At 55.6% G+C, this 24,168-nt stretch overlaps 1 long non-coding RNA gene across 2 annotated transcripts in view; it reads right to left on the bottom strand.

Moving 5' to 3' along the window:
- Positions 1 to 1,935: 1,935 nt before the first annotated feature.
- LOC142821013 (uncharacterized) overlaps positions 1,936 to 24,168 on the bottom strand; it is a 42,694-nt gene continuing 20,461 nt past the window's right edge. Inside the window, exons 1-3 of one of the 2 annotated variants that reach the window (XR_012898061.1) lie at positions 14,265 to 14,628; positions 13,942 to 14,122; positions 1,936 to 2,706 (exon numbers count right to left, since the gene is read on the bottom strand). This is a non-coding gene — a long non-coding RNA (uncharacterized LOC142821013). Of the gene's footprint in view, positions 2,707 to 13,941; positions 14,123 to 14,264; positions 14,629 to 24,168 lie in introns of those variants that run through there. The other variant, XR_012898060.1, reaches the window with a different exon arrangement.

Genomic DNA, 24,168 nt, shown 5'->3' with positions numbered 1-24,168 from the left:
CCAACGACACGCTGCCTTCACACACCCTTGTTAAATTGGCTTTTCCAATTTTCTTCACTTGCAAATGGAACTCCCCTTGCAGCTGGCTCCCCAACGCTTACTTGGCAGTAGAAGCGGTGCACAGTACCTTCCCCCGTCTGGAGAAAAACCTGTTTCTTCCTGTGCTTGCTCATGGACTTTAAAGCAACAGTCAAGTTGCTTGAAAGGAATTGCTGGGAAAGGAGCCGCTGCTTTGAGCAAGGAACAAAATAACAATCATAAAGTACGGGGCTGTCGTGAGTTAAAAACGAGTCATGATTACTCACAGGGTTGATCACGCCGTCAGCAATGGCAGGCCATTTGGGTAAACACCTTTGGATGCGTTGACTCGCTAGCAGTGGGGCCTTACCAAATTCAAGGCCACAAAAAATGTGTCACGTGCTGTGAAATCTGGTCTCCCCTTGTGACATCCGGGATTGTGGGTGCTTTTACCCTGTACGATACAGATTTCATAGGGGAGACCCTGACCCCAAAGGGAGCTGCAGGGGCATCCCAAGGTTTTTTTAGGGGGGTCACAGTATTGCCACCTTACGTCTGCCCTGACTTTAGATCTGGTGGCTGGAGAGTGGTGGGTGATGGCCAGGCACCACACTCAGAAGGCAGCATTGCTGCCAGCAGCAGTACCGGAGTCAGAGTACCTGTACACAACCCCTCCTGTCATAACCCCCCAACTCCTTTTTATATCGGGACTCCCCCATTGATAGCCTGAAAGCTCCTTTCACGGGTAACACGCTCCAAGGATGGGGGGACGAAGCAGAGGTGGAATAGCTGGACTTTAGTAAAGCTTCTGATGCAGCCTGACATGACCTGCTCATAAACGAACTAGGGACACAACCTAGACAGAGCTACTCTAGATAAGCTGGGTGCAGGGCTGGTTTGAAAATCATTCCCAGAGGTTCCCAGGTTCTGCTGAAAGGGTCTCAGGAGTTGGATTCCTCATGGATCAGTTCTGGGTCTGGTTCTGTTCAATATCTTCATCCGGGATTTAGATAATAGCTTCGAAAGTGCGTTTATAAAGTTTGTGGCTGATACCAAGCTGGGAGGGGTTGCAAGTGCTTTGGGGGACAGGGTTAAAAATCAAAATGATCTGGACAATCTGGAGAAATGGTTTGAAGTAAGTAAGATGAGAGTCAGACAGGACGGCTACATCTACACTGGCATGATTTTCCGAAAATGCTTTTAACGGAAAAGTTTTCCGTTAAAAGCATTTTCAGAAAAGCGCGTCTAGATTGGCAGGATGCTTTTCCGCAAAAGCACTTTTTGCGGAAAAGCATCCATGGCCAATCTAGACACAGTTTTCCGCAAAAAAGCCCCGATCACCATTTTCGCAATCAGGGCTTTTTTGCAGAAAAACTACTGTGCTGTCTACGCTGGCCCTTTTGCGCAAAAGTCTTTCGGAAAAAGACTTTTGCCTGAACGGGAACAGCATAGTATTTCCGCAAGAACACTGACAATCTTATATGAGATCGGCAGTGTTCTTGCGGAAATTCAAGCGGCCAGTGTAGACAGCTGGCAAGTTTTTCCGGAAAATCATCTGATTTTGTGGAAAAACTTGCCAGTCTAGACACAGCCGACAAGTGCAAAGTGTCCACTTAGGGAAATGACCGAATAGGAAGGATTCTGTGAAGAGACATCTGGGGGTCACAGTGCACCACAAGCTAAATACAAGTCAACCGTGTGACACTTGCCAAAAAAAGCCAACATGATTCTGGGCTGCATGAACGGGAGTGTCATAAGCAAGACATGACAAGTGATTCGTCTGCTTTACTCTGCACCACTTAGACCGCAGCTGGAGAATCGTGCCCAGCTCTGGGTGCCATATATCAGGAAAGATGTGGACAAATGGAAGAGCAACAGAGAAGAGCAACAAAAATGAGTAAAGGCCTAGAACATGGGTTTATTTAGAGTGCCCTTCCTGTTATCCAAATGACAGCGCATGCTGTTTGCTTGCACCCAGCTCCCAAGGGATCCTGCCGGCTGTGGACCAGTGACTCCTTTTCATCATTTACCGCCCCCCAATTGCTGTGTCATCTGCAAACGTTAGCAGTGACAATGTGTTTTCTTCCAGATCATTCATAAAAACACTGAGCAGCACAGGGCCCAGAGCCAAACTCCTTGGGAAGCCACTGGAATCACCCCGGTTTGGTGAGGATTCCCCTGCCGTTGACAGTTACATCTGGAGGCTGGTGGATTGGGCACCTTTTAGCCCTGGTGCTGGGGGAGGGACCTGGCTCCTGCTGCTCTGCAGCCGGGGAGGAGGCGCATATGATGCAGACAACATGCTTTACACAGGGGTGCTAGGAGGGGAAGGAAAGGGGGGTGCATTAGCCAGGTGGGATCAGCCCAACCTCAGGGATAGATTTCACTAAGGTCCAAAATCTCGCTAGCCCAGTGCCCGTCCATCCTTCACCCCAGCAGCCCTCTCGCTCTTTCTATCCCAGGCACCCATCCCCCTCCTCAGCATTCGGCTCAAGCCAGCAATGGGCTGAACACTCTGGTCTTGCAGTAGCAAAGCTCCTTGCCTCTCCCGCTGGGTGTCACACATGCATAGGGCTTTGCTGGCGAGGAGCCAGAATGCTCGCACCTCGCAGGATCCCGCCCCTGCAGTCTCCAAGGGCCCACGGAGCCTCCGTCACACGCATCTCCGGGAATTCTCCCTCCGCCTGCCTGGAAAGAGATGCACTTCCTGGGCGGCTGAAGCAGTCTGGCATCCTTCGTCCCCCGGGACCCGCAAACACCCTCTATTCTCCCTGCCCCCAGCCCCACCAGCTGCCTCACAAACACTCCAGCCTGGACTGACAGGGGAGCCCAGCGCCTAAGTGGGTCCCAATGAGGCTGCTGGGGGCCAAGCCTTTGGGAGAGTCGGCCCCTGTTTAGGAGCCCGAATGCAGCTGAGATCTTCCGACCATCCAGCCCCACTGACAAGCCCTCAGCACTAGACACTTGACTGCAAGTTGGCCCCCAAATGCATTTTTTTAAATTTCAAAGCAGCCCCCGACTGGCTTCCCAGTGAGGCTTGCCAGGCCCTGAGCCAATCCACAGCTGGCTTGTCCAGCACAAGCTTTTGGAAAGTTTCCTTTGCTTGTAGAATCCACCCCGGAATCCTTGTCTTTGCTTAGTGCGCTCAGTAAATAGGTGCCCTTAGTGGCCAGCTGTCAGCAAGGCCATTTGGAATAGTGCAGAGGGACTCGCCTGCCAAGTGCTGCCTGCCCGTAACTGCGAGATTTCGGGTGCGCTCGGGCTCCGCGCCCCGCAGCCCTGACCTCTTTGCTTGCAGGACGTGGTTTCCAAGGTGCGAGTGGACCTGCAACAGCCTTGCAACGTGCAATTTCCCATCATTAACAGCCTCTCTCCTCACTGCTCTCAGCTTGATGAGGTCTGACAGGTAACACCCGGGGTCAAGGGGAAATTGTGGCAAAGGCCACAAAATTGCAGAAATTGTGCTTCATTTGTTATTGGAAATTGCAGGAAAATGCTCCCCATTCTTCTCTTACCACTGGCATTTTGTGTTGCCAGATCTCTCTCAGCTGCTGGGCAAGGCCTTAGAGTTGTGTGAGTCCTGCCCTCGCTCTCCTGAGGGCGTTAAGACCCACCTTTCTTCTTGCTAACGATGGCCAGACCCAGGAGAGACTGTTGACTAATGCAGTGTCCTAACCGCTACACAACAGCCATGAACCAGTCACCTAGAGCCTGTTCATGTCCATTTCTAGGCCGATGGGAATCAGGGCTCCCAAAGCCCTGAGCTTCTAACAGGTCCTCCGTTGTCTGGGCAGGGTCAGTCTGCCTTGTGGCTATTTGTGGTCCCAGCCCTGAGGAGCGCTCGAGATCTGTGCCCAGGGACTAGCCAGTTAACACAGAAAGGCTGACAGATGATACTCACGGATAGGTAGTACAGTTCCTACTGTGGGCTAAAGCAGCTGGAAGGGACCAGTGCTTTGATATGGAAGGGGCAAGGTTTAATTTCTCTCCTGCAAGGTTTAATTTCTCTACTGCAACCCGGTGCTTTTTCCTTTGACATGAGCAGAGACCTGGGCTGTGTCTAGACTGGCATGATTTCGCACAAATACTTTTAACGGAAACGTTTTTCCGTTAAAAGTATTTGTGCAAGAGAGCGTCTTTACTGGCATGTGCCTTTGCGCAAAAGATTTGCTTTTGCGCAAAAGCATCCGTGCCAGTGTAGATGCTCTCTTGCGCTAGAAAGCTCCAATGGGCATTTTAGCCATCGGGCTTTCTTGCGCAAGAAATTAACTTGGCTGTCTACACTGGCCTCTTGCGCAAGAATACTAGCCCCACTGACAAGCTAGTAGTATGGAGCATTGGAGTATTTGCGCAAGAACCACTGATTTTTTTGTGTTCTTGCACAAATGCTTGCGGCAGGTGTAGACAGGCGGCAAGATTTTGCACAAAAGCGCAGCCCTGGTGTAACCCACCCACCTCCTGGGTGTGCTGTACTGTCCCACGCAGCGGCACGCCACTGTCTGTGCTGTCCACATGCAAAAGTTGCCAGAAGTTAAAACAGGCTGATGCGTTTTTTCTGCCTCCCATTGTGGACATTTTCTGGCCATGTTGCTTATTCCCCTGCCGGCAGATAGAGCCAAGCGGTGTAGGGGGGAGGCAGAGCTGATCCCTGCGCTTCTTGGGATTCCTTCGGAGCTCTCCGTGCTGAGGAATGTCCAAGCAGCCCAGCAGCCTCTCCAGCCCTCCCTGTAGTAACAATCTGCCTGCTGCTGTGTTCCTAATGCAGGGCAGAGCAGGAGCATTCCAATGATTTGTTCTTTGGACCTCAAACAAAGTATCTTGCTCAGCTATCAGATACCGCCTGGAATTTCAAAAGAGGAGGATCACAGGCCTGCAGGGCAGCAGAGAGCACACAACACTGAGCATCAGTGACCATCAGGGCAGGCAAAACAAACCACGGAATCCACACTAGCTCTTTGTCGACAATATAGGGAGGGGAAAAGACAGGGCTGGAAGTTTTTTGTCACCAAAATTGGGTGTTTTTCCCAACCAAACTTGCGTTATAGTGTGTGCACTTTCACCGTTTTGTTGTCAAAAGACAGTTTTTGGTGACAAAACATGCCAGTATAGACAAGGCTGGCGCTTAGCTCCTGAAGGGGAGGCTCATGCACTAAGCTCCCGAGGTTCCCAGGTTTGATTCCACCAGCAGATGACTGGGGTCTGGCGGCGTTACACTAGCACTCTGTACATGGACTAAAAGAAGATGGGCAGAGTGAGCATCAGGGCTTTGCAAAGCAGAGTGAGTTATAGCAAACATCTGTGCACACCGGATGACCTGGGAGCGGAAATGCATTATGGAGATCCAGGGTGCTGCTACATTTAATCTCTGTGTTTTAATACATGACAAACACCCCCGGTGCACTGGATAGGGGTTCATACAAATCTAAATTAATACCAGTTGGCCAGCAGCCCAAGCTTGGTAATAAATGGAAGCTGCTACTATGCTGTGGTTTTACGGCCCTGTGAGATTTAAGGACTTTTATCAACGTATTTTTAAAATGATTTCCAGACTGCAGCTCTCAGTACATTTAGCCCACCAGAGGATGCTCACCTATCCAGTAGGGTAGTGCATAGGCTAGAGGGCTACAGAGTTGACTTGTGCAAAATTTGTTAGCTAAAACTTTTTGGGGTGAAAAATGCAGATTCAAAAACATCAACATATTTCACAGGTTTGTGTTGATTTTTTTCAAATTATATTATTGGGGGTTTTTTCACCCTAAACAAATTCAGAAAAAAATAGAAATGTGTTGATTTGAAACAGCTTTTCCTTTAATTTTACCCAAAAGCTTTAAACATTTAAAAAAGGCTCAGAATCAAAGTAGAATATCTCATGTGACATTGAATGAAACATTTTTTGACCCAGAACAAATGACTTTTCTTTTTCCATTTGCTGATAATTTCAGAAAATATTGCCAGCATATAGCAAAATATTTCACCGCCCCCCCATTTCCCTGCAGCCGCAGCAGATGGTTCAGGGCCTAGCGGCTGTGCTAAGGATAAGGGCCCTTGGGCTCAAGTCCCTGCTGTACCCTCAACTTCCTGCGTGACCAGGAGCAAGTCTGTTTCCTGTCTGCAATGGGGACAGTAGCAGGGGCCTGTGAGTCTAAGTGAGCTGCTCAGTGGCTCTGCCAAGTGCCAGGGGAGCAATGAAAGAAAATAGAAAGAAGGCCCCAAGCTATGTGATTTCTCCTGCCCCTCAGAGCCGTGAATGTCAAGCTGGACCCCAGCACCCGCTGCACTGAATATGCCTGCAAACCGCCAGGGTGACAGGGAACGGAGGAGCATGGGGTGAGCCGGGAATACCCTTGTCAAGTCTCTGAGACCCAAAGATGATTTAAATATTGGCCGCGGTGCCAAGGCCCTGCCAGGATATGCGATAGCTTCCTGCTTTCAGCGAGCGTTACCCTGCCAATAACACAGGTGATGGATGGGGCGAGTTACAGGGGCACCTTCCATTCCAGCAAGCGAGGCCAGTGGCAAGATGCAAACCTGCGGCCCAGCTGCAGAGAATGTCAGCCCTCCGGAGTGGGAGGCAGATGCTCACGGACAGAGGCACCGACTTCTCAGTGCGCTGGGAGATGCTCGACATCCCCCACTCCAGGCCCTGCGCCCACTTCACCCCTTCCCCCAAACCGCCACTCCACTCCACTCTCACTTCACTTCTTCCCCACCCCCTCCCCCGAGCACACCCCTTTCTCTGTTCCTTCTCCTCCTAGGCAGGGGGTGGCCCCGGGCTTATACTGCAGAGTTGGAGCCCTAGTTGGGAACCCTCCGTAAGTCTTTTTCCCCCAGTTGAAGATGGGCTTTTGCGCAAAAACTTGCCAGCTGTCTACACTGGCCGCTTGAATTTGTGCAAGAGCACTAACTTTGTAATGTACAAAATCAGTGCTTCTTGTGCAAATACTTTGACGCTCCCGCTCAGGGATAAGCCCTCTTGCGCAAGAATATTTGCACAAGAGGGCCAGTGTAGACAGGCACCTTAATTTTTTGCTCAAGAAAGCCCGATGGCTAAAACGGCCATAGGAGCTTTCTTGTGCAAAAGTGCATCTATACTGGACATGGATGCTTTTGTGCAAACGCACTTTTTGAGCAAAAGCATCCGTGCCAATCTAGATGCTCTTTTGCAGAAATACTTTTAACAGAAAAACTTTTCCATTAAAAGTATTTCTGCAAAATCATGCCAGTCCAGACGCAGCTTTCATGTTGAGTCAACATCTGGCGCGAATGCTGCAAATTAGCTGTTTGCGGCGCTCCGGAGGTGCTGGGCAGGAGGTGGAGAAGTGGATAAGCATGGGGCTGTGAGCATGAGAGAGGTGTGGGGAGACAGGGTATTAGGGGGAGCCTAGCACCGGTGGAGTCAGCCCCAATTCACACAGAGGAAAATAACCACAATTAGCCATGGGAATAAGGCCTGGTCTACGCTGCAAGTTTAGGTTGAAGGCAGCCACATTAGGGCCATTTTATAACCAGTGTGTCCACGACCAAGCCCATTCTGCCAACTTTAAGGGCAGTTAAAGACAATGCAGCGCAGTTAGGCTGTGTCTAGACTACATGGCTCCATCGATGGAGCCATGTAGATGAGGGTTGTAGGCAAAGGCAAATGAAGCTGCGATTTAAATGATCGCGGCTTCATTTACATTTACATGGCTGCCGCGCTGAGCCGACTGTGACGGCACGTTGGGGGTTCCCCGTCTCCTGCACCCCGAGATGTCACAAACAGACTGTACCAGCCAGTGGAATAGAGGAAGTTTATTGCCTCTCCAGGATACAGCACAGCACAGATGTAGTCTGGTCACAGAACTGGGCTAGGATGCCTCAGGCCCCCTTGAGTTGGGGGGAGACTGGGCCCCTAAACTCCAGCTCCTCTCCCTAGGCTGTCTCCTCCATGCTCTCCCACAGTAACAACTAAATTCCCTTGCAGCCCTGCCCCCCAGTCCAGGGCAGCATTCACCTTCCTTTGTTCCTCTCCATGGGGGGTGTCTGGCCACTGGTTCGACAAGTTTGGCCTTATCTCTGCCTAGCGAGATTTTCCCTGCTGGGTCTTGCTCCAGACAGCAGGGGTCACCACAGCCCAGCAAGTACCCCCACTACGTCACAGTTCTCCCCCCTCCGAGAGCGAACTGAGCAGGGTCACTCCGCTCGTGACCTGGGGAAGTTCGGGCCCCTTGCTACGGGACAGCGCGTCGGCGATGATGTTGGCGCTCCCCTTGACGTGGATCACTTCCATGTCGTAGTCCTGCAGGAGCAGGCTCCACCGCAGCAGCTTGGCGTTCGTCCCTTTCATCTGGTGCAGCCAGGTCAGGGGGCAGTGGTCGGTGAACACCGTGAAACGCCGGCCAAACAGGTACGGCTGCAGCTTTTGCAGGGCCCACACCATGGCCAGGCATTCCCTCTCTACGGTCGCGTAGCTCCGCTCCCGGGGCAGCAGCTTCCTGCTCAGGTACACGATGGGGTGACGTTCCCCTTTCTCGTCCGCCTGCATCAGCACCGCCCCCAGCCCGGTGTCCGAGGCATCAGTAAACACGATAAAGGGCTTGTCGAAGTCTGGGTTTACCAACACTGGGGCCTTGGCCAGGGCTTCCTTCAGGGCACAGAGAGCCCTCTGGCACTGCTCCGTCCAGACCACCCTGTCGGGCCTCCCCTTCCTGCACAGCTCTGTGATCGGGGCAGCGATGGAGCTGAAGTTGGGCACAAACCTCCGGTAGTACCCCGCCATCCCAATGAAAGCCTGGACCTGCTTCTTGGTCTGGGGCACAGGCCAGTCCCGGATGGCCTCCACTTTGGCCGGCTCTGGCTTCAAGCAGCCGCTCCCCACCTTATGGCCCAGGTAGGACACTTCGGCCATTCCAACCTTGCACTTCCCAGCCTTTACTGTCAGCCCAGCCTCCCTCAGCCGATCCAGTACCTGGCTGACCTGGGCCACGTGGTCCTCCCAGGACTGGCTGAAGACGCAGATGTCATCGATGTACGCTAGGGCACAGTTCTCCATTCCCCTCAGCAGCTGGTCCACCAGGCGCTGGAAGGTGGCCGGCGCCCCTTTGAGGCCAAAGGGTAGGACCAGGAACTCATAGAGCCCCAGCGGCGTGATGAAAGCCGATTTCAGTCTGGCCTCCTGGTCTAGCGGCACCTGCCAGTAGCCCTTGGTGAGGTCCAGGGTGGTGAGATAGCGAGCTCCCCCCAGCTTGTCCAGGAGCTCGTCGGGCCTTGGCATCGGGTAGGCGTCGGACACCGTGATGGCGTTGAGCTTCCGGTAGTCCACGCAGAACCGGATCGACCCGTCCTTCTTGGGAACCAGCACCACGGGAGAGGCCCAGGGGCTGGAGGACGGCTGGATCACCCCCAGGGCCAACATGTCCTGGACCTCTCTCTCCAGGTCCTGGGCTGTTTTCCCTGTGACTCTGAATGGGGAGCAGCGCACCGGGGGGTGAGTGCCCGTCTGCACCCGGTGGACAGCCAGGTTGGTAAGACCCGGCTTGTTGGAGAACAGCTGCTGGTGGGAGCGCAGCACCTCCCGGATCTCGGCCTGCTGGGCCGGGGTGAGCTGGTCCGAGAGGGAAATTGACTCCAGCGAAGAGTCCTCTCCGGTCCCAGGGAACAGGCCCACCAGGGGATCCTCCCCCTGCTCCTCCCAGGGCTTACACACGGCCAGCACCAAGTTCTCCCTGTCCCAGTACGGCTTCATCATGTTAACATGATATACCCGCTGGCCGCGCGTCCGGCCCGTCAGCTCCACCACGTAGTTCACCTCGTTCAGCTGCTTAACCACCTTGAAGGGGCCGTCCCAGGCGGCTTGCAGCTTGTTCTTCCGCACGGGGATCAGGACCATCACCTGGTCCCCGGTAGCGTAGGCGCGGGCCCGTGCATTGCGGTCGTACCAGACCTTCTGCTTCCTCTGGGCCCTGCTCAGGTTCTCTCTGGCCAGGCCCATGAGCTCGGCAAGTCTTTCCCGGAATGTCAGGACGTATTCCACGACCGGCTCACCCTCCGGGGAGACCTTCCCCTCCCACTCGTCTTTCAATAAGTCCAGGGGGCCCCTCACTCGCCTCCCATATAACAGCTCGAACGGCGAGAACCCCGTGGACTCCTGGGGCACTTCCCTGTACGCAAACAGCAGGTGGGGTAGGTACTTGTCCCAGTCCTGCGGGTGTTTGTGCATAAAGGTCCGTAGCATCTGCTTCAGAGTCCCATTGAACCTCTCCACCAACCCGTTGGTCTGGGGGTGATACGCCGAGGCCCAGGTGTGTTGCACCCCACTCTTCTCCCACAAGCACCGGAGCAGGGCCGACATGAAGTTGGATCCCTGGTCCGTGAGAACCTCCTGGGGAAACCCCACCCTGCTGAAAATGGTCAGCAGTGCGTCTGCCACCGTGTCTGCCTCGATGGAGGGCAGGGCCACGGCCTCGGGGTAGCGGGTGGCGAAGTCCACCACCACCAGGATGTATTTCTTCCCTGTCCGGGTCGCTCTGTTGAAGGGCCCCACAATATCCATCGCCACCTTCTGGAAAGGCTCCTCTATGATGGGCAGGGGTCTCAATGCAGCTTTCTTCCTGTCTTGGGCCTTCCCCACTCGTTGGCAGGAGTCGCAGGACCGGCAGTACCGCTGGACAGCTGCAAACATCCCCGGCCAATAGAAGTTTTGGAGCAGCCTCAGCCGCGTGCGCCGGATCCCCTGGTGTCCCGAGAACGGGATGTCATGGGCCAGGTGTAGCAGCTTGCGGCAATACCTTTGGGGAACCACCAGCTGCCGCTGGAGCCCCCACTTGCCTACCGTCCCGGGGGAAAGCCATTCCCGGTACAGAAATCCCCTCTCCCACCGGAACTTCTCCTGGCAATCTCCTCCTAGGGGTTGAGCAGCACCCAGGTCAGCCCGGTCCCTCAGGGCCTGCAAGGAGGGATCCGCTCGCACCTCCGCCTGGAATTCAGCGGCTGGGGCTGGGACAGGGCCGTGGTTCCCCCCACTGCCTAGGTCCAACTCTAGGTCTGCTGGGACGGGGCCCTGGGCCCCCTGTTGGGGAACCTCCTCGAGTTCCGGGCCGCAAGCCCCTCGCTTGCTCTGGCTACGGGTGGTGACCAGCGTCCTGTGGGGTCCGTCTGGCCACTCCTCTAGGTCACTCCCCATTAGCACGTCGGTGGGCAAGTGCGGGTGCACCCCCACTTCCTTGGGGCCCTCCTTGGCCTCCCATTTCAGATGCACCCTGGCTACAGGTACCTCAAAGGGGGTGCCGCCTATGCCCCTCAGTGTCAGCTGAGTGTCGGGTAGCATACGGTCTGGGGCCACTATGTCGGGCCGGGCCAGCGTCACCTCCGCCCCTGTGTCCCAGAAACCCGTCACCTTCCTACCATCCACCTCCAGGGGTACGAGGCAGTCCCTCCGTAGGGGCCGCCCCGCCCCCACCCGGTGCACGGATAAATCTGTCTCCCGAGGGTCAGACCTCCCAGGGGAGGTGCACTGAGCATCCTTCCCCTCTCTCTGAGCTGAGGTTTGCCGGCCAGCCCCTGCCACTGGGGCAGCCGGCCCTTCCTCCCGCCCCAGCCAGTTAACCCTGGAACGTCCCAGGTCATGGGACCTGTTCTTGCGCCTGGTGCATTGAGACCTCTTGTGGCCTCGTTGCCCACAGCGATGGCAAGTTAGGTTCTGTGGGCCCATTCGGGTCGGCTCTGCCCGGGCCCTGGCTGGTTTTCTGGGGTATCGACGACTGGTCCTGGTCCCTGGGGCTCGCCTCGGAGGTGTCTCTCTCCGTTGCTCCGCCGAGAACCGGTCTCTGCGCGATTCTCTTTCTCTCCGGGACTCCCGTTCACCCCCGGACCGGCTCTCCGTGAACTCATCCGCCAGTCTCCCGGCCTCCTGGGGGTTCTCTGGTCTCCGGTCCTTGAGCCACAGCCTCAGTTTGGGTGGGCACGCTTCATAGAACTGCTCCATCATGACCAGCTTGAGCAGCTTCTCTGCGGTCTGGGCTCCGACTCCCGAGACCCACTTGCGGCAGTATTGCGCCAGGCGGGAGGCCAGGTCCACATAGGTCTCCCGTGGCCCTTTCTGTACCCCCCGGAACTTCTTCCTGTACATCTCGGGGGTCAGCCCGAACTTGTGCAGCAGGGCCTCCTTGACTCGGTTGTAATCCCCTGGCTGTAGGTCCTCCAGCTGACTGAGCACTCCGGCCGCCTCCTGGTTCAGTGCGGGGACGAGCTCCTGCAGCCAGTCAGCTGGGGGGACCTGTTGCAGCCCACAGGCCCTCTCAAAGGAGCTGAGGAACCCGTCTATGTCGCCCACGTCCTTCAATTGGGCCACTGTGAGCCTCTCCAAGCGCCTGGCATCCCCGGGACTCTGGGGCCCATCCACTCTTGGCGCAGCCGGGGCCCCGCAGGTTCTCCGCTCTGCCATGGCCAGCTCATGCTGTCGCTGCCTCTCTCGGTCCTGGCGCTCCTTCTCTCGGTCCTGGCGTTCCTTCTCTCTGTCCTGTACTTCCAATTCCTTCATCCGCAGCTGGATCTCCAGCCGCCGCAGCTCCGCTGGGCTGGCCCCTGCCCTAGATGGGCTACGGCTTGCAGGCCTCCCGGGAGACGCTGTCTCATCTCTCCGGCGGGTCCCAGCGCTCCTCCCCCTCTCTGAGCCTGACACACTCTCAGGGGGGGTCTGGCTGCTTCCCCTGGGGACAAGATCCTGGCCCCGTGGCTGGTCATTCTCTTCCAGCTGGGTAATCAGCTGGGCCTTGGTTGCTTTCCGCACCGGCAAGCCCCTCTCTCTGCACAGCCCCACCAGCTCTGCCTTCAAGAGTCGGGCGTAGGCCATCTGCCCGCTGGGCCCCTCGGTGCAGACTCACCAGTCTAGTGCTGCAGCGCCCCACGATTCCCAGGAACCGCTTCGCTCTGTCTCCAGCACGCCTGGCTCCAGGGCTCTTGCTTCTACTGCGCCTTGTCGCTCACCGCTGGGAGCTCCATCCACGGGGTGCAGTGCATCCCACTTCTGACACCAGTGTGACGGCACGTTGGGGGTTCCCCGTCTCCTGCACCCCGAGATGTCACAAACAGACTGTACCAGCCAGTGGAATAGAGGAAGTTTATTGCCTCTCCAGGATACAGCACAGCACAGATGTAGTCTGGTCACAGAACTGGGCTAGGATGCCTCAGGCCCCCTTGAGTTGGGGGGAGACTGGGCCCCTAAACTCCAGCTCCTCTCCCTAGGCTGTCTCCTCCATGCTCTCCCACAGTAACAACTAAATTCCCTTGCAGCCCTGCCCCCCAGTCCAGGGCAGCATTCACCTTCCTTTGTTCCTCTCCATGGGGGGTGTCTGGCCACTGGTTCGACAAGTTTGGCCTTATCTCTGCCTAGCGAGATTTTCCCTGCTGGGTCTTGCTCCAGACAGCAGGGGTCACCACAGCCCAGCAAGTACCCCCACTACGTCACACCGACAAACAGCTGATCAACTGTTTGTCCGCTCAGCGCGCTAGTCTGGACGCTCCCCTGCCGACATCAAAGCCCTTTGTCGGCAGCCCCGGTAAACCTCATCCCATGAGGAATAAGGGCTTTGATGTCAGCAGGGGAGTGTCCAGACTAGCGCGCTGAGCGGACAAACAGCTGATCAGCTGTTTGTCGGCTCAGCGCGGCAGCCATGTAAATGTAAATGAAGCCGCGATCATTTAAATCGCGGCTTCATTTGCCTTTGCCAAAAAAACAAATCTACATGGCTCCATCGACGGAGCCATGTAGTCTAGACATACCCTTAAAGTTGACATTCTTGGAGTCCAGGAGGTGTCCCACAGTACCCCAATGTGACCACTCTAGCCAGGACTTTCAACTCTGCTGCTAGTCTGGGTACACACGAAAAGCCCCGGGAAAATCTGAATTTCATTTCTTGTTTAGCGAGCATGGTGAGCCCAGCAACTCACCTGACCGTGAATGCCCAGGGCTGCAAACGAGGAGCCCGCAGGGGATCCTGGACCTGATTGCTGTGTGGGGAGAGGAATCCATGCAGGCAGAACTGTGAAGCAGCAGATGAAACGAGATCTCTCTGAGCCAAATCGCACAGGGCATGGTGGGCACAGGGCACAGCAGGGACACCCAGCAGTGCTGTGTGAAGATAAAGGAGCTCAGGTAAGTGTACCAAAAACAAAAGAGGCAAATGGTTGGTCCAGGTCAGAGCCTCAAACATGTAACTTCTATTAGCAGCTACATGGGACCCCGGGGGGACCCAACCACTATCCATGGATACCTCCCATGCGACTCTTCCGCCAGCTCCAAGGAGGAATCATAGAGGAGGAGAAAGTTCAGCAGGTAAGGAGAGGATCCGATCTCACCGGGCAGAGGGAGAGAGTCTCCCTGTTTTAGCCTGGGATACAAATGGAGCAATAACTGGACTGTAGCAGGGTTACCTCTGTGACAGACTGGGCCGGGTCTGGGCACAGCTGAGGGCGTCTGCGCAGGGCGAATTGCTCAGATGTGGGGCTCCCTACGGCCCCAGACTGGAGGCCCTTCCCAAACAGGTCACAAACCAGTCCCATAGAGCACTTCAGCTGCCTATCTGGCCAGCCAGAAGCCTCACGAGCAAAACCCCTCTGCACCCCCGCTCTCTCCATGCCCCAAACAGCCCCGGGCTTAACACACAGGTTAAGGGTTATAGAACCCGATCTCACCTACCCCGAACGGGTTCTCCGGTCCCAAGAAACCAGCCACAGTTCCCAGGTCAATTTACACTCTGGATCTCACCCACAAGATCATGCTGAGCTAATCCTTTACAATCTAAAATCTAGTTTAGTTTATTACTAAAAGAAAGAAAAGCATGAGAGTGAGGTTGTTAAGGATAATACATTATGTGCATCGAATCTCTGAGTTCTTGATGCAGGCTCTTAGCAGAGATGTTATAAACTGCTATCTTAAACAGTTTATAAACAGTTTATAAACAACTGCTATAAACAGGTTACGTGTAGTCAACCTGTGGAACTCCTTGCCAGAGGAGGCTGTGCAGGCTAGGTTTATAATAGAGTTTAAAGAGAAGCTAGATAATTTCATGGAGGTTAGGTCCATAAAAGGCTATTAGCCAGGGGATAAAATGGTGTCCTTGGCATCTGTTTGTCAGAGGCTGGAGAGGGATGGCAGGAGACAAATCACTTGATCATTGTCTTCGGTCCACCCTCTCTGGGGCATCTGGTGCTGGCCACTGTCGGCAGACAGGCTACTGGGCTAGAAGGACCTTTGGTCTGACCCAGTACGGCCGTTCTTATGTTCTTATGTTCTTAAAAGTCTCTGGTTACATCCTATGTCAGGATGGGTCCACAGTTCTTTCCGGCTCGTTGTTCCTTGCAAGGCTGCATCTGGGATTCGGAGCAAGACTGAAGAAAAAAATGGAGTCTACCACATGGCATTTAATATTCATCCCTGGTCTCTTCCAAGCTAGAAAGGGTCACATGGTCAGTGGCCAGGTGTGTCTTCGGCATGTAGAGATCCATTGTCGCTGGAGCCTCGCTCATTAGCAGATCCATTGGCTGAGCATTCCTCGCCCATTGCTCCGCCACAGACAGAGAAGTTTCCAGCCTCCACACAGAGTCCGTGTTTCTAACTCCACACACAGACATGGCACAATCACATGAACAGCATCTATAGAATCAGTGGAGGGTGAGCTTTGGTTTGACCCCTCACATGGCCCCCTTTGTACACACTTTTGGGGCAAACACCCCCCCACGGGTGCAGCAGTGACCTTGGCTGCCCCCCTTAAAATCCAGTAACATGACAACCTCTCTAGCCTGTTTGTTACTGTGCTCCTCGCCCCTGGACTCAGCACACGTGTCTGGACTCATCTTGGTGAGATGCAGGGATCAAGCGCGGTTGCACCGGAGGAGACACTTGGGCCCTTTGGGCTGGGCCCCAGGAACAGCATCAGCTCAGCCATGGGAGCCCGCGGGGTGCGGCTGGGTCTCAGCCCATCCCTTGAGCGAGGGCAGCTACGGGCTGAAGAGAGGCCTGGCACGTTTTGCAATGAACCACTAAGGGAGTGAAGCAGTAAATGAAGTCAGGGCACAGCAGGGCTGGGCTGGAATCCTGGGCCTTTGCTGCCTGGCATCCGTCCCCAGCCCTGGGTGAGAGGGGGAGAAGGGACTGCAGAACTTCTTTACCCACGCCATTCCCCGGCTCCAGCCCTGTGCTTGCCCAGGTGATGACACGCCGGCGAAGAGCGAGCGGGGGCCACGCTGCGTCTGCCCCGTTCCCCCTTCCCTTCGGGTCTCTGCATCTCCAAGAGGACTCAATGAGTACGTCTAAACTACATGCCTCCGTCGACGGAGGCATGTAGATTAGCCAGATCGGCAGAGGGAAATGAAGCCGCGATTAAAATAATCGCGGCTTCATTTAAATTTAAATGGCTGCCCCGCTCTGCCGATCAGCTGTTTGTCGGCAGATCGGGGCAGTCTGGACGCGACGCGCCGACAAAGAAGCCTTTCTTGATCGGCACAGGTATGCCTCGTGAAACCAGGTTTACCTGTGCCGATCAAGAAAGGCTTCTTTGTCGGCGCGTCGCGTCCAGACTGCCCCGATCTGCCGACAAACAGCTGATCGGCAGAGCGGGGCAGCCATTTAAATTTAAATGAAGCCGCGATTATTTTAATCACGGCTTCATTTCCCTCTGCCGATCTGGCTAATCTACATGCCTCCGTCGACGGAGGCATGTAGTCTAGACACACCCAATGTGTGTGAGCTGTTGGCTCCAGCACCCCGGGACCAGCCCCCGCTATGGATGCAGGGCACTGGCCTGCAGGATGGATCCAGGTGCCCAGGAGATACAATATGGCCCCAATGTCCCACCCAGGTGCACTCTTCTGGGGGCACCCCACGGCCGGCAAGTCTTCAGCAGAGATGAGCAAAGGCTTTGTGTTCGGTTGGCCCTGGCGTGGCAGCAGCAGCCTCCAGGCTGTTCCCATGGCTGAGTGACAACCTGGATCCGGGGCGGGCAGGAGAGAGCTGACGTGCCAGTAAGCGCGGAGCAGCCAGGCTCACATATCTCCTGCTGACCTTTGCAAAATGCCAGCACGCTCCAGCACGCTTCATTTCATTGCTTGAGAGCCGGCTGGAAACCGCCCGTCTCCGACAGCTCTTTAGGGCAACTCGCGGACGTGTCAGGCACTTCGGTCTGGGCTGGAACCTTGTAAAGCCAGGAGCCGCTCACCCGGGCTGGGGCCCAGAATGCAAGGCTGTCGTGCATCGCCGCATGGCTCCGGGCAAGCTTCTAGCTGAGGGACTCTCCCTTTCATCGGCCTCAGCCTCCCCTAGGCCTGGCCAGTGACATTGCCTCCTGCTGCCCTGCCCTCGACAGGCTCGGGACTTTTCCGTGAGTCTGTGCCAGCCCCACCATGGATTTCTTATGGGACCTGATCTCAGGGGCGCAGCGCTGAGCCCCCGGGAGCTAACGCCCATCTGCATGCGACCAGATCGCATGGGAGAGCAGCTCCACCCACTCTCCCCAGGGAGCGACGTCCTTATCCGCCTTCATGACGGGAGCCTAATTAAGGCCCCTTTGGGATCAAGGGGCAAACCCCTTCAAGGGACGTTTGGGTTCAATCTTAGGGAAAACTTTCTGCTCCAAGAGGAGTCAAGATCTGGACGAGCCAGCCCGGGGTGAGAACAGGCTGGACAGACGCCTGTCCGGGATGGTGGGGTGGCCTGGGTTTAATTGTCCCTGTCTCAGTGCAGGAGGCCGAGCTAGGTGGCTTCGTGTGGCCCTTTCCAGCCCTACGGTCCCTTTCTCTGGGCGGGGACGGAAGGGGGCAGCCCTCTGACAGCTTGGCTGGGATGTTCCTGGCTCGGCGGATCTTTGACGTTAATCGGGGAAGCTTGGGTCAGGAAAATGATGCTAAAAATAATTGTTATGCCAAAAGGAGCTGGAATCTGCCAGGCTCCAAAGACAGAGCCCAGAGCGCTTTAAAGCCAGTGGCTGCCGAGCACCCGGCCTCGGCTCACCCTGCGGAGCAACCCAGTGCTTGGACACAACGAAAATACCTTCAGACAGCGGCGGCCGCCCACGGCTCCAGGTCAGAGCTAAGCTGGGTGGCCTGCGGGGCCAGCTCCCAGGCTCTCCGGAGCAAGCCCGTTGCTCCCAGCAGGCGCCGGAGGGGCCAGCTCCCAGGCTCTCCAGAGCAAGCCCGTTGCTCCCAGCAGGCGCCGGAGGGGCCAGCTCCCAGGCTCTCCGGAGCAAGCCCGTTGCTCCCAGCAGGCGCCGGAGGGGCCAGCTCCCAGGCTCTCCGGAGCAAGCCCGTTGCTCCCAGCAGGCGCCGGAGGGGCCAGCTCCCAGGCTCTCCGGAGCAAGCCCGTTGCTCCCAGCAGGCGCCGGAGGGGCCAGCTCCCAGGCTCTCCGGAGCAAGCCCGTTGCTCCCAGCAGGCGCCGGAGGGGCCAGCTCCGTCACAGCAGGAGGTGTACTTCCAGCCAGCTGTGCAGCTGTAGAGACGGGCAGCAGGATGAGCTGGCCGCCCCCAGTACGCAGCCGTGGCCTTGCGCAGGACCGAGGGGGGCGGGCCCCTCTCGCTGCCGTGGCCCCCGAGCTGCGGTGACAGCTCCTGCTGCCAGCGACTGGCTGCTCAGAGGGGAAGGGCTGCAGCACGCAAAGGGTGGGGAAAGGAAAGATGCTGCCTCCCCGTGTGTTTATAGTAATAAGAGTGTCAGTCCCGGAGCTCGCTCCATGGAAACGCCTGCCACGAAATCCCTTAATCTTCTTAGCGCTCCCGCTCCGCCAGAAATACGGAGCCCTGCACCGAAGGGAAAGGCAACGGCAAAGCCGCCCTGCTAGCCGGAGAGCTCGGCTGCCTCTGGCCCCCGGGAGACGTGGGATGTGCACGGCACCCAGCCAGACTTCTCTAGGGACTGGGGAGGCTGCTCCCACCGGAGCCTGCGTTCCCACGCCTGCCTTTCCACAAAGCCGGCCTGCGTTTGCCTTCCCCCTCGGGCCCTGCGGCCAGCAGCCATGTCGCCAGGGCACAGCAGCCGGCACAGAGCTCGGAGCGGGGAAATGGGGCCCTGCACTGTGACAAGGTCGGGCCACCCCAGGGCTGCTACCGGGCGGGGAGGGGGGAGAAAGGCAGCCCCAAAAGGGTACAAGGCCTGCTAATTGGGGCAGAGGGATGCAGGAGCAGCTGGCAGGGAGCTGGCCCAGGCAGATTGGGGCCAGTGGACTCCACTTCAGGCCTTCAGGAGGCCTTTAAAAGCCTCCCTTGTTAGAAGGCTGAGGAGAGGCAAGGCTAGGCGGAGCAGCGTGGGGCTAGGCTAGGCGGGGTGCGGCAGGGCGAGGCGGGGTCAGGTGATGCGGAGCAGGGTGAGGTTGGTGGGGCCGGGCCGGGCGAGAGAGGTGGGATGGAGTGAGGTGAGGTGGAGCAAAGTGAGGCAGTACAAGGCAGGGTGAAGTGGGGCGAGGTGAGGTGGAGCAGGGCAAGTTGAGGCGGAGTAGGGCAGGGTGAGGTGGGGCGAGGCGAGACGAGACGGGGTGGGGTGAGGTGGGGCGAGGTGAGACGGGGTGGGGTGAGGTGGGGCAAGGCGAGACGGGGTGGGGTGAGGTGGGGCGAGGTGAGACGGGGTGGGGTGAGGTGGAGCAAGGCGAGACGGGGTGGGGTGAGGTGGGGCGAGGTGAGACGGGGTGGGGTGAGGTGGAGCAAGGTGAGACGGGGTGGGGTGAGGTGGGGCGAGGTGAGACGGGGTGGAGTGAGGTGGGGCGAGGTGAAACAGGGTGGGGTGAGGTGGGGCGAGGTGAGACGGGGTGGGGTGAGGTGGGGCGAGGTGAAACGGGGTGGGGTGAGGTGGAGCAAGGTGAGGCGGGACAGGGCAGGGTGAAGTGGGGTGAGACAAGGTGGGGCAGGGCAGGGCTAGGCGGGGTGAGGCTATGGGGCGAGGTGAGGTGGGGCAAGGTGAGATGGGGTGGGGTGAGGTGGAGAGGAGCTAGGCAGGGCGAGGTGAGGTGAGACGGAGCAAGGTGAGGCGGGACAGGGCAGGGTGAGGTGGGGCGAGGTGAGATGGGGTGGGGTAAGGTGGAGAGGAGCTAGGCAGGGTGAGGTGAGGTGAGACAGAGCAAGGTGAGGCGGGACAGAGCAGGGTGAAGTGGGGTGAGACAAGGTGGGGCAGGGCAGGGCTAGGCGGGGTGAGGCTATGGGGCGAGGTGAGGTGGGGCGAGGCGAGATGGAGAGCAAGAGTTTGAGACTCATCTACAGCAGTTCTAGAGCTAGAAACAGCAGGGGAGCAAGTCCCGGAAGGCGGCTGGGCTCCGTAAACCCTGAAACCAGGGGGAAGGCTGCCAACCCAAACACTGGCCAGGGAAAGAGGGACCCTTGCCACAGCACACACAGGGAAAGAGGGACCCATGCAGGCTGCATCCAGCTGAGAGAAATGAAGTAATTGGGCAACCAAATGGCAAATGAAATTCAACGCTGATAAATGTAAAGTAATGCACATTGGAAAAAATAACCCAACCACACATACAGTATGATGAGGACTAATTTGGCTACAGCTACTCAAGAGACAGATCTTGAAATCATTGTGGATAGTTCTCTGCAAACATCCGCCCCGTGCGCAGCAGCAGACAAAAAAGCCAACAGCATGTTAGGAGTCATTACAAAAGGGATAGAGAATAAGACGGAGAATATCCTATTGCCTCTGTGTATATCCACGGTGTGCTCACACCTTGAATACAGCGTACAGCTGTGTTCACCTCATCTCAAAAAAGATCTGTTGGCATTGGAAACAGTTCAGAGAAGGGCAACAAAAATTATGAGGGTTTTGGAACAGGTGCCATATGAAGACTGGGACTTTTTGGCTTAGAAAAGAGGAGACTAAGGAGGGGAGGGAGGGCGTATGATAGAGGTCTATAAAACCATGGCAGGTATGGAGAAAGTGAACAAGGAAAAGGTATTTACTTGTTCCCATAACATAAGAACTAGAGGGTCACCGAATGAAATGAACAGGTAGCAGGTTTAAAACAAACAAAAGGAAGTTTTTCTGCATTCAGTGCACAGTCAACCTGTGGAACTCCTTGCCAAATGATGTTGTAAAGACCAGGACTTTATCAGGTTCTTTTTTGAACCCTGTTACATTCATGGATGTTCATCTATATTGATTAGCCAGAATGGGTAGGAATGGTGTCCCTCGACTCTGTTTATTAGGGGCTGGAAAAGGATGACAGCAGAGGATTCACTTGGTCCTGGTCTACACTAGGGGGTTATTTGTAAATAACCCCCTTTATTTCAAAATAATAAGTGGAGCATCCACACTACGAATCCTGTCATTTCAAAATAACGGGCTGGTTATGTCGAAATCTGTACTCCTGCTTTCCCTGGGGAATGAGGCTTATTTTGAATGGTTATTTTGGGAGTTATTTCTAATCTAGTTATTTTGAAATAATTTCCTAGTGTAGACATGCCCTTGGTGATTCCCTGTTGTGTTCACGTCCTCTGGGGCACCTGGCAGCGGCCACTGTCGGCCGACAGGACACTGGCCTAGATGGACCTTTGGTCTGACGCAGTCTGGCCGTTGATCACTACCCGTTGGGCCCAACAGTCTAGCCAGCTTTCTGTCCTCCTTACAGTCCATTTATCCAGTCCATTCTTCCTTCATTTGCTGGCAAGAATATTGTTGGAGTCCGTATCAAAAGCTTTCTAAAGTCAAGGTCTATCACATTCAACAGCTTCCCCATATCCACAGAGCCAGGTACCTTGTCGTACAAAGCAATCAGCTTGGTCACTTGCCCTCGGTGAATCCATGTTGACAATTCCTGATCTATTCTGAGTGCTTTAAAGTAGATTCCTTGAGGAATCTCTCCATGATTTTTCTGGGGACAGAGGTGAGGCTGACCACTCTGTAATTGCATGGTGAATCCATGTTGACTATTCCTGAACATTTTCATCTCTTTCAAATGCTTCAGGGTGGATTCTTTGAGGATCCCCTCCATTTTTTTTTCAGGGGAATGAGGTGAGGCTGAAACTTACCTTGGGAAACCATGAATCTCACAATGCTTTTTGTTACCATCAGCTATTAGATTATGGTTTGCAAGATCAGTTACATGGGACGATCTGCCCCAGTACAAACCAGCACTGCCATGGTACAGCTCACGCAGGTCCATAGGATGGCCCAAAGCCACCCTTTACTAGTAATCCGCAGCTGGTGGAGGCCATAAGCATTTCATGCACAGCATCTTAGTTCAACCCATGCAAGAGGCCTTGAATAAAGAAAAAAAGCTACAGACAAATAAAGTGGGTTTCCTCACAACTTGAGTTTCAGCCTTGTCTGCCTTTTTTACCTGGCACTATATCCTGCCTGAAATTCTTACCATCACATGGAGACATTTATTGGTTAAATACCATTCTGCAAATACATGTCATTACAGTGCACATTAGAGGTCTGATTGTCATGAGCTCAGCCCCCAATGTGTACCATATGTCATAAGTGGGGACTGCTGACAATCTGGCCTGGAGGCTCAGCTGCTCAGTGGTACTTGGGTGCCTAACTCCAGCTGATTTCAACTCTGGAGGCTGTTGGTGAATCTTTATAAAATATCAGCGTGTACATGCAACCACTGCGGAAGCAGGAGGAGCCAAGGTGCAGAGCTATCACGCTCTGTGTGTGACTGACGTGACATACAAGGAAGACTCCAGAGGGTTTGAGAGATTTGCTAGAGTGACACAATTGAAAAATCAGCCTTAATATGAGGAATCATTTCCTGGGATTGTCTCCCTCAGAACGAGTTGGACAAACATTGCCTAGCAGTCTTTTATAGCGAGCCCAATCATAGTAATGGAGAACAGCCTATTGAGCGAGAAGGCAGCCTGGGCTGGAGATATAAGTTAAGTGGATAATATTTGTCCACCTCTGAGCTGTATGTTTCAATAACACCCCAGACAGCCGGGGCCTGGGGTTGCCTGATTGGGTTTTGTGTCTGTATCTGCTGTCATCAGGAGCTGCTGTTAGCTTCTCTGCCAGCTTTCACTGCCGCGCCCGGTGCAGCGAATTAGTCATGTTTTGTGGAGAAGAATGGGTCAATATTTCAGTTTCCCGTGGCCAACGCGACACCAACAAGACAAGTTTACGACTTCAGCCAGCTTTCCATCTGCCTTGGGAGGAATTAATTGAGGGGCTGGAGTGTTCCACCTGCCATCGGGCTTGGGGGGGGGGGGAGAGGGGCTGTCTCATGTGATCTGAGACATTCAGCCGTTCAACATGCCGGAGGCTTAGGATGCTGCAGCACAGGAACCCCCGAGCAGGTGCTGAAATGCAGGAAGCTCCAGAGACGGGAGGGAAGCACGGCTCTAAGAAAGGACAGTGGCGACCAGAGACGGAGAAAGTTTCTGGCTCTTTTTGCCTGTATACGCCACCAGGAGGTGTTTCCTACCGGGTATTTCGTTCACTCTGCAGCAAGTGAAAGCAGCACTGCCCTTGGACACAAAGGGGTCGGGAGAGCTGTAAACAAGGGGGATGGGTGGTGGTTTGTCACCGAAGCAACCTGCAAACGGCTCTTGGTTCCAAACAGGCCAGGAACACTCAGCGCGGGAGAGCGCTGTCCCCGTCACACGGCTGGGGAGAAGGCCCCGTTCAAGGCGGGGGGAGGGGGCCTGTCTTGCATTCTCCCCCTTTTATTCCCCAGGCCGTGTCTCTAATTTGTCTCACCAAAGTCTGTCTGCTCCCCCCCCCCCTTTGTCCCTTATCTTGAGTCACCTTCCCATGTTGCCACGCCCTTGAGGAACCAGCTGGGGCTGCCCTGGGGAGAACTGGGCCTTCCTACCAGTTCGCCCACCTTCCGGGAACGGTGGACCAGGGCTTGTGCTGCCAGGGTCGTGGGCCTGTGTCTGTGCACCCACTTTTCCCCTCCAGTAGGGAGGGCGCGGGCAACCTGTTCCAATACCACCGCCTGAGTTATCCGTGCACGAGACCGCTGGTCGAGCGCTAGCCACTGCCATGCATCGTCCCAGAGGCCTGGTCCCAGCAGGGTGCCGCTCCTGTCGGAAGCACTGTCGGTATGTCTCGGGATTAACGCCCATCTGGGCTTGTGTGGCAGCTTTCACTTTTACAAGATCCAGGGCTTCTTGAGGGTCCAAATTACAATACGCCACCTGGGCCGGTCCCATCAAATAAGGAGCTAAAACGGTAGCCCAGTGTCTAA

This window comes from Pelodiscus sinensis, chromosome 29 (genome assembly GCF_049634645.1).
Source record: "Pelodiscus sinensis isolate JC-2024 chromosome 29, ASM4963464v1, whole genome shotgun sequence".
Taxonomy (NCBI): Eukaryota; Metazoa; Chordata; order Testudines; family Trionychidae; genus Pelodiscus; species Pelodiscus sinensis.
Note: the sequence above shows the minus strand (reverse complement) of the source record. Positions and strands in the feature narration are given on the sequence as shown.